The sequence below is a fragment of the Nothobranchius furzeri genome, chromosome 3, assembly GCF_043380555.1.
Source record: "Nothobranchius furzeri strain GRZ-AD chromosome 3, NfurGRZ-RIMD1, whole genome shotgun sequence".
Classification (NCBI taxonomy): Eukaryota; Metazoa; Chordata; class Actinopteri; order Cyprinodontiformes; family Nothobranchiidae; genus Nothobranchius; species Nothobranchius furzeri.
In genome coordinates, this window is record NC_091743.1 from 87,187,012 (window position 1) to 87,197,556 (window position 10,545).

The window sequence follows — 10,545 nt, forward strand, 5'->3', positions numbered from 1 at the left end:
TGCAACAGTGGCAGTCCCGGAGACCTTCTACTAATTCGTGGCCTTCACAGACGCAAGGTTTTGCAGCTACGCCGCTCAAGCCTCGAGTCCCTCCGTCCCGTCCACGTCCAGCGGTGGTCCCAGGAGGCGCACCGCGTCCACGTCCAGCGGTGGTCCCTGGAGACGCACCGCGTCCACGTCCAGTGGTGGTCCCAGGAGGCGCACCGCGTCCACGTCCAGCGGTGGTCCCAGGAGTCTCACAGCGTCCACGCTCAGTGGGGTTCCTACTTCCACCTTTTGAAGAGGCTCCACCTGCCCCGGTCCATCGGTGGTTCCAGGGATTGCATCGCATCCACGTCCAGCGGTGGTCCCAGGGGGAGCATCGCATCCACGTCCAGCGGTGGTCCCAGAGGTCGCACCACATCCTCGTCCAGCAGAGATTCCACCTTCGCCTGTCCGAGAGGCTCCACCTGTCCAGGTCCAGCGGTAGTTCCCGGGGTCGCATCGCATCCATGTCCAGCGGTGGTCCCAGGGTCCGCACCACATCAATGTCCAGCAGGGGTCCCACCTCCATCTGTCCTGCTCCAGCGGTGGTCCCGAAGGTCGCGCCGCATCCTGCTCTGGCGGTGGTCTCGGAGGACGCGCCGCATCCTGCTCTGGCGGTGGTCTCGGAAGACGCATCGCATCCTGCTCTGGCGGTGGTCTCGGAAGACGCATCGCATCCTGCTCTGGCGGTGGTCTCGGGGGACGCATCGCATCCTGCTCTAGCGGTGGTCCCGGGGGACGCATCGCATCCTGCTCTGGCGGTGGTCCCGGGAGACGCATCGCATCCTGCTCTGGCGGTGGTCTCGGAGGACGCATCGCATCCTGCTTTGAAGGAGGGGGTCCAAGAGGCCCCGGTTCCAGCCCAGCCTGTCCAAGGGGCTCCGGCCCAGCCTGTCCAAGGGGCTCCAGTCCAAGGGTCGACGCCTCCAGGCTCTGAAGAGTACCTCTCCTGCCCCTGCTCTGAAGAGTACCTCTCCTGCCCCTGCTCTGAAGAGGACCTCTCCTGCCCCTGCTCTGAAGAGGAGCTCTCCCGCTCTCAAGTTCCCCAGTCTCTAGTTCCCCAGTCTCTAGTTCCCCAGTCTCTAGTGTCTGTGTCCCCTCTTAGTCGTAGTCCACTTTCCCCTCTTAGTCGTAGTCCAGATTCCCCTCTTAGTCGTAGTCCAGAGTCCCCTCTTAGTCGTAGTCCAGAGTCCCCTCGTAGTCTCGGTCTTGGTCCAGTGTCCCCTCTTAGTCCTCGTCCGCCAGTGTCCTTTGTCACCACACTCCTACAGTCCCGGCTCCTGGTTCCCCGTCGCCGGCCCCCCAGACTCCCACAGTCTCGGCTCCTGGTTCCCCGTCGCCGGCCCCCCAGACTCCCACAGTCCCGGCTCCTGGTTCCCCGTTGCCGGCCCCCCAGACCCTTCCGGCCCTCCTTCCTGGTCCCCCTCCTCCCGCCCTGCTCTGTCCCTCCTTCCTGGTCCCCCTCCTCCCACCCTGCTCTGGTTTCCTGTGGGCGTCTGGTATCCGCCCTTGAGGGGGGGGGGGTTCTGTCATGACTCCCATCCTTCACCCTCCTCCACTTCCTCATTATACCTTCATTCAGCTCACCTGGTTCCTCTCACCAAGCTCCAGCCAAGCCCTGCTTTCCCCAGCAACCTCTGTCAGCTTCAATCAGCTCCATTCATTCCACCTGCTCCTGTAATCAGCCTCATCCCATTCACCTGCTTCCCCTGCTATAAAAGAACCAGCCATCCAGTCAACAGATGCCAGATTATTACAGCCTTGTCAGTAGTTCTCCAGCCATCCACCCTGCCTGATCTTTGCCTCTGGACCTTGTTTTTTGCCTGACCCCTGCCTTGCTCTCTGCCTGCCACTTTGACCTTAGCCTGCCTCTGAACCTGCCTCAGCCTTGCCCTCCAGGTACCTCTGCTTTCAATAAAGACTTTTTTATATATATTTTTACTGTGTTGGCGTCTTCACGGGTCTTCTGAGTTCTGTTTGTGACAGTAGCAGGCTCGTTGCAAGCTTTTCAAAAGTGTGGGGGATGTTGTCTGTGCCTAAAATAATTTGATGTTATTCATCTTGTTAGTTTAATTTCCATAATAGCGAGCAGGTGTGAACTTTAGACGCGTCATGCATGTCTCCGTTTTAAACATGTTTAAACTGTTCAGAATACAAATCCAGGCTCTGTCTCGTTAGATTGGTGTAACTAAAGTTTGTACTGAATGAAATTTTACATTAAACCATGATGAAAAAGTAAGAAAAGGATCCGATTAAATCGTTTCCCCTCATTTTACAGTCAGCACAGCGCAGTGCGCGTGGCTCTGGGGTTAATCAAGTTTAGTTGTTTCTCTTTGCAACAATCTTCACAAGAAGGCCAAACAGTTAAATGGCAGGTTACAGATATTTCCATTTGACTGTTTATTTTGACGGATGAACTCAAGGATGTTGGTTGTTTTGAAAGAATTACCCCGACGCACACTGATGGGCACACTGATGAGCTGACATTTTAAACGTTAACGTACATCGCAGAGGTAACTAAATCAATCAAGAAAAGATTCCCATCAGAACGTCAGAGCTTTATACTGGACACTGTGTTCAGCGCGGCTCGGAGCGCCCACGGTGGACAGTGAGCTGAACATCTGTAGAGGGGTTCGCAGCGCAGAACCACGGCGATGGGGTAAGATTTCCTCCCATTGAAGTGGCCTGGAAACCCGGTCTCTCTGAGGGATGTGTCACTTGGAAAAATGTTCTCTGATTATGAAACTTTGGCTGAATTGGAGACACGTGACGCATCCAGTCTGTCTGAGTTAGAATAGCCTCTTCAGCTCAGAAAGCACCTGTAGAGACATTTGATTACGCACAAAGTTCACGTTCCATTCCATTTATTTGATAAAGCACATTTATAAACAGCATGTGAGCTGACCGAAGTGCTGTACAGGGGTAAAAACATATAAGGTTAAAAGAATAACACAAAAGAATAAAACAGCTAGAGCATAGCACAAAGAACCAAACAAGAGAAGTCAATAAAATCGGTAAATAACAGTGTAAATAAACATCGATAAAATAGCTAGGCAGTAAAAGCAAGGGAATAAAAGTAAGTCTTTAAGTGAGACTTAAAAAACCCCAATGGAGGAGGAGAGTCTGATGTTCAGCGGGAGATCATTCCAGAGTTTCGGAGCGCAGACAGAAAAAGCTCGTTCACCAAGGGTTTTGCAGCGTCGACGGGGAATTTGTAGTAGGTGTAGGTCACCTGAATGGAGAGTCCTGCCCGGCACATGAGGAGTGAGTAACTCGGATATGTAGGGTGGCGCTAAGCCATTCAGCGCCTTAAAAACAAACAATAAAATTTTTAAACGTATACAGTAGTGCACAGGAAGCCAGTGAAGTCTTGCTAAAATTGGAGTGATGTGCTGCCGGCGGCCCGTATTGGTCAGAAATCTTGCTGTCGCATTTTGTATCAGCTGAAGGCGAGATAATGCTGATGTTGAAATACCAAACAGAATTGCGTTGGAGTAATCCAACCTTGAGGTGATGAAGGCGTGAATGGTTGTCTCGAGGTGGCGACGATTCAGAATGGGTTTTAGTTTGGAAAGACGTCTCAGCTGATAAAAACATGATTTAACCGCCTTGATGGCGTGACACAAGCTCATTCTCACTCAGTGGAGGTCCGCCTCCCCTCCTTCATTCACTCAGTGCTATAATCTTCTGGGAAAACTGGCTTCATTTGAACGTCTTTCACACAAGCTCTCCAACAAGTTGTACAGGTTTCGTCCGAAGTGGGATTTTTACTTTCACTAAATCAAAGGAACACCACAAAGCCCCGGATGTTCTTCACCTTTACAGCTCAGCTGCAGACAGGAAAGTACTGCAGAGGGTCATCAACACAGCCCAGAAGATCACTGGCTGCTCTCTGTCCAGCCTGGAGGTCACTGCAAACTCTCGGTACCTCAGCAGAGCGAGCAATATCATCAAGGACCAGTCTCACCCCAGCAATCACGTCTTTCCACTATTACCATCAGGTCGACGGTACCGGTCACATAAAACCAGGTCAAACAGATTCAGGGATAGCTTTGTTCCCAGGGCGATCTCTGTAGTAAATAAGCATAAAACAATTAAAACTGCTTAGCGACTGTCAAGGTCACCGTCAACTACTATGCTGCTATTCTAATGTCATCTTTTACATAATATTTTAGCTGCTATTCTGTATATATTGTACTTACTATTGTTTTGTTTTAGGGGACCTTTTATATTTGTAAGTATTATTGTATTGTGCACCAAGGGAGTGGCACTCCAATTTCGTTGTATCCTGTACAATGACAATAAAGGCTATTATTATTATTATTATATTATTATTATTATTAGATTGGGCAATGCTGATTGTCCCTCATCGTCTCCTCTTTCCGTTTCAGGCTGTTTTGGCTAAATGCTTTCAGTCAGCAACGCTCCCTCCTGAGCTTTCTAGGAATCACAGCAAAGTCTCGGCTCTACTTTTTACTCAATACTATTACCCCCCCCCCCCAGTCCTTTTCTTAGTTACATGACTTGCATGAGCAGCAATACTAAATATTATGTCCAACACTGCGGTATACTCCTTTTGTGTACTTGTCTGTAACTGTCATGACTGTGGGGAGTTTCCTGACCCAAGACATGCAGAGCCACACTAGGAGACGTAGGTAAGAAGAAAAGTAAATGTTTATTTAGAATTTACTAAGGGTGCACCGCCAGACGTGGCGGTGAGGCTGAGCACAGCTCCGGGGCTGGGTCCGCAGGGACACACACTGGTCAGAGGTTGGTCAGAGAGGAACAGAACTTGGAGGACTCCCGCTTCTGTGGTTCTTACTGTGGGAGTGAAATCCAGGAGCTTGGGAGGGCAGACGGGAGCGGGGGGTGAGCGGCGTCTGTGGTAAGGTGGGAGAGCGGGTCGGTCCAGGTGCGGGAGGAGACCAGGCTCGAAGGAGAAGTCCAGGTGATTGCAGAACTGGTCTGAGGCGAGAGTTCCTGGTGAGGACAAGGCGGAGTACATTCAAACAACAACGACCATTAGTGAGCACAGGACAAGGACTAAAGCTATAGTTATCTCTAAGATGGCAAGAGCTACCCAAAGTGAGTAATCATCCGGTGAAGTGAAGTGATCTCTCAGCTCCTTATGAACACTGGACCGGTTGATTAGGAGTAGCCTGCAGCTGGCCGCTCTCCGGAACCGCCCACCTGCAGAAACTTGAGGCAAACTGAACAGAATGGTGCTGACTCACCCCAGATCCTGACAGTAACTCTCTAATTGTTGTTTTTTGTGTTATTTTGATTCCCACAAGAAAGTTAAAAGTTCAATATAAAGTCAATCTAAAAAAAAGCTTGTTTGTGAACCTTCATTTCTGCTTGGATTACAGACAAGCATGAATCTTTCTGCACCAGCAGCCTCTTCAGAAGGGTTTAGTATGCATGGTGTACCTGTGGTATACAGCAGACCCCCCAGAACCAGATCACAGCAGGCCTCTTTATGCATCAGCAGGCCCCGCTAACACCAGCATGAGGAGATCAGCAGAACCTGTGAGTAAACAAACACCTGAAAATCAAACTGGGAATTTAGAAACCTCGTTTAGAAAATACTTTGGCCTTTTGACTGGACTGCATTTTAGTCTGCCCGGTATTTACATGCTAAACACACACACACACACACACACACACACACACACACACACACACACACACACACACACACACCTTTCAGGGGTTCTTCACATTTCTAGTCATAATCCTGCTTCGTCTCACAAACTCATGCCATTCTCTTCAGCAACAGGCTGTTTTAAAGCTGTTACTGGTTTAACCCACCAAGAGGTTACATTTAAGTCATTCAGAAAAACAAAAGCAGAACCCGTTCAGTTTAATGTTGAGAACAAAAGGCTTTTCCTGCTGGGGCTTGTTTGGTCCTACTGGGACTAAGGCCCTGTCCACACGTAGCCGGGGATCTGCCAAAACGTAGATATTTTTCTACGTTTTGGCCTGTCATCCACACGAAAACTGAGTTTTTTCACACGAAAACGGATCTTTTTAAAAACTCCGGCCGAAGTGAAGATCTGCGTTTTCTCCGTTTTGGGTGTCTGCATGTGGACAGACAAAACCGGACTTTTAAGGTCCGCAACGTCACTTTCCGCGACAAAAAATGCTGACATCACGTGTGCGACCTGTGTTTACACTAGCCGACAGCATGGATGCCCTCAGAGCTGCGCTCGCTTTATCAATTGTCCAAGCGCTTTCTGCTTGTTTGTTTTTGCAAGCGGAATTACTGCTCCTTGCGGAAGACCACAGACGAAGGACGAGGTTAAGAACGGGGGAAGTACTGCCGCCTACAGGTCTGGCATGTCCTTAACAACGTATTTATCCGGGTACGTGTGGACAGAGTTTGTTTTTAAACGAGGTGGTGTGGATGCAAGTTTTTGGAGGGGCGGATATTCGTTTTTTTAAAAACCCGGCTACGTGTGGACTTGGCCTTAATGTCCTGCATGAACGTTGGTGCCTGAGTAAAATCCCACCAGAGGACAGCTAGCTCTACCTAGGCTGTATCTAATAGGTACACCTAATAGTCTCCACCCTACCTAAAAGGATGACAAACATTTAGCTCTGGACCTATTGGGCCCAGTGGAACTAGTATTTTATTTAATGATTTAAATGTATTTTTTTATCTTTGATTTTTGAATTTTTGTTCTCGTGAAGCACCTCGTGACTTTTATCTTGAGAGGCGCTTCATGAAATCATCGTTTTCTTTCTTTCTTTCTTTTGTTCTCTAAGCTGAGACTTCTTGGTTCTGTGAAACTCGTTATTTCTGCGTTTACCTGCGTTTTCTGTTTTCTTGTTATTTTTTTTACAAAGTTTAGTAAAAACACTTTTGAATGTGGAGCTGCACAGTGGTTAGAACTGTTGCCTTGCAGCGAGAAGGTCCTGGGGGGTTCGATTCCCGGCCTGGGATCTTTCTGCATGGAGTTAGCATGTTCTCCCTGTGCATGCGTGGGTTCTCCGGCTTCCTCCCACAGTCCAAAAACATGACTGTTAGGTTGATTGGTCTGTCTAAATTGTCCTTAGGTGCGAGTGTGTGTGCATGATTGTTTGTCCTGTATGTCTCTGTGTTGCCCTGCGATGGACTGGCTTTCTGTCCATGGTGTATCCCGCCTGATTGTCCGTTGACCGCTGGGACAAAACGGGTTCAGAAGATGGATGGATGGACTTTTGAATGTTTCAGTTAGAATCTCTAGCCATCATCAGATCGCCGGTGTTGGTGGCATCACATCACTAATTGTGCTTTTAATATTTAGCTGTTTTATGAGCCGTGTTGCTGACTCTGCTGGTGTATGGTCGCCATACGCTTGTGGACTTCTGATAAAGTTGGGCACGATACTTTGCCACCGCTGTCGCTAGGATTCCAGCATACCTGTGCCGTGCTCCGGTGCTTCCGCCCTGGAGGAGGCGTTCAACATGCCTGGGGAAACGCAGAGTGAAGCGAGGCGGAAAGCTAACGAGGCTGAAGTTTGGGCAGCTACCTCTTCCCGGTGCGGCTGATGGCGTATTCCCATCCAGGGACCCGAGGCGATTGGAGGAGCCCCTTTGCTCCTGGCTGGTTCCTGTTGCTGGCTTCAGTTGTTTGGATCATCATTGCTATATTTATTCCTCCTGTCCTCGACAGCGTGGGAGTAATGCTGCCAGTTAGTTTGGTTTGTTGCAGTTCCACAACATCACCCTTTCCCATCTCTCAGCAGGTTTGAAGGTCACCTGTTTGAACTTGGTCGTAATGACCCCGTGCTGTGCACGGTGGTGTACCGCCCACCCGGGCACAACAAGGACTTTCTGGCAGAGTTTGCTGGACTTTGGCACAAGTGCTGCCAGAGTATGACAGGTTGCTGATTTGAGGTGATTTTAATATTCACACGTGTTGCCCTGACAAACCAACGGTGAAAGAGTTCTTGAGAATTGTGGACTCTTTTAATTTTGTGCAGCATGTTTGTGCCCCGACCCAGGAACACGGACACACTCTTGACCTGGTGTTAACATGTGGTGTGTTGGTATCTGACTTGGTGACTTGTGATGCTATTTTCTCAGACCACATGCCTGTTTTCTGTGTTTCTGTCTGATGTGACTGTGGGCGCCTCTGTGCACCCTCGGCAAGTTAGAGGTATTGACCCTTCAACTGCTGCTCATTTCTCTTCTGCCTTTGATGACCTTCCTACACCTCCTAGTGCTGCCTTATTGGATGTAACTGGTAAACGGCCTGTATTTGATATAGCGCCTTCTAGAGTCCTGGAACCCCCCAAGGCGCTTTACAACACAATCAGTCATTCACCCATTCACACACACACATTCACACACTGGTGGGGATGAGCTACAATGTAGCCACAGCTGCCCTGGGGCGCACTGACAGAGGCGAGGCTGCTGAGCACTGGCGCCACCGGTCCCTCCGACCACCACCAGCAGGCAACGTGGGTTAATTGTCTTGCCCAAGGACACAACGGCAGTGACAGACTGAGCGGGGCTCGAACCTGCAACCTTCCGATTACAGGGCGAGCACTTGAAACCCAACTCAGATCCTGGTTTTCTAAGTCAAAGATCTCTGACCCCTTCCAGTCTGGCTTTCTGAAGCAGCACTCAACTGAGACTGCTCTAGTAAGGGTGCATAATGACCTCCTGATGGCTGCTGATGCAGGGAAATGCTCTGTCATGGTCCTGCTTGACCTCAGTGCAGCTTTTGACACTGTAGACCACAACGTTCTACTAAACAGGTTGAAGGCCCTGGCTGGGATTTCAGGTTCTGCTCTAGACTGGCTCTCTTCCTTTCTCACCAACAGAACATTCACAGTGAAGTCCGAAACCTTCTCTTCAGATACTGCCTCTCTAACATGCGGGGTCCCACAAGGTTCAGTTCTAGGGCCTCTTCTATTTGCATTCTATATTCTTCCCCTAGCTGGCATCATTCAGTCTTTCCCAGACATCTCCTACCACATCTACGCTGATGATATTCAGCTCTACATGTCCTTTATGCCACACCAGTTGGACAGGCTGGCCACACTTGCACTCTGCCTGACCCAGATCAGTAACTGGCTGTCCAGCAACTTTCTTGTCTTAAATGCTAACAAGACAGAGACCCTGATCTCTGCACCCCCGGAACTTCAACCAAAAATCGAGCAAGAAATTGCCTCTTTTTGCCCATCAGCCAAGGCCAACATTAGAAACCTGGGAGTTATTTTTGATCCAGCTTTAAGTTTAGACTCACACGTCAAAACCATCTCCCGCTCTTGTTTCTTTCAACTGAGAAACATGTCAAAAGTCCGTAAACTGGTTTCTACTGCAGATTTGGAAAAAAATCATCCATGCCTTTGTGTCATCACGCTTAGACTACTGTAACGCTCTTTTTACTGGTCTCAGCAAAACCTCCCTCTCACGCCTTCAAGCCATCCAAAATCCAGCAGACGAGCTCACATCACTCCAGTGTTACAGTCCCTCCACTGGCTCCCGGTAGAATATAGAATACAGTTTAAAGTTTTAGTCCTGACCTATAGAGCTCTTAACAACCAGGCTCCAAGCTACCTATCTGAGCTTTTATCCCCACACACCACCTCTCGGAACCTTAGATCCACATCTGAAAACCTCCTGGCTGTTCCTCGAACCAGACTGAAAACCAAAGGGGACAGGGCCTTTCAGACTATTGCACCCAGACTTTGGAACAGTCTACCTTCAAATCTCCGTCTCTCTAACACTGTAGAGGTCTTTAAAAATCATCTAAAAACTCACCTTTTCATCCAGTCGTTCCCTCCCTAAATGTTTCAGAATGATGGCTTTGTTTGGGTTCACACCTTCACTTTGTTTATACTCATGATTTTATTTTCTACGTTTATCACTGCTATTGTTTTTCTGATGTTTTTATTGGTTAGAGGTATTTGCCCTGATCTTTATCATGTTGTACAGCGCTTTGTGATTTATATCTGAGAAAGGTGCTATATAAATAAACTTTTACTTACTTACTTACTTACTTAACTCCTGTGCCACCGTCGCCCCATTGAAGTGAATGCACTAAGCTCCTGGCTCCATGCTACCTGCAGTAGTGTCTTAGATTCTGTCGCTCCATAGTCTAGGCTGCTCAGGACCAGATCAGAGCGTGGCTGAACGAGTTTACACGATTATTAGGGCGGAAACGTTGACTAGCAGAAAGGATGTGGAAGAAGGATAGGTTACTGAGCTCCTTTCAGGCGTCTTTGTGACTATCAGGAGAATGTGAGAGATGCTGGGACGGTTAATTTCTCAAACGTGATAATCTCAGGGTGTCACAGGCCACGGATGCTTTTTAATGTTATTGGTCATATCCTCAATATTCACCAACCAGTGGGTAATGAGACCTCTGTGATGTGTTGCGAAGCATTTTAGAGATTTTTTTTTTGCGGACAAAATAGTCGATATCAGAGCTCAGATTGCATCAGTCCCCTGTCAGACTCTTTCTGGTCCCAGTTTGAGTCGCTTACGTTGGAATGTCTTTTGGTTTTTGTTAACTCTGTGAAACCT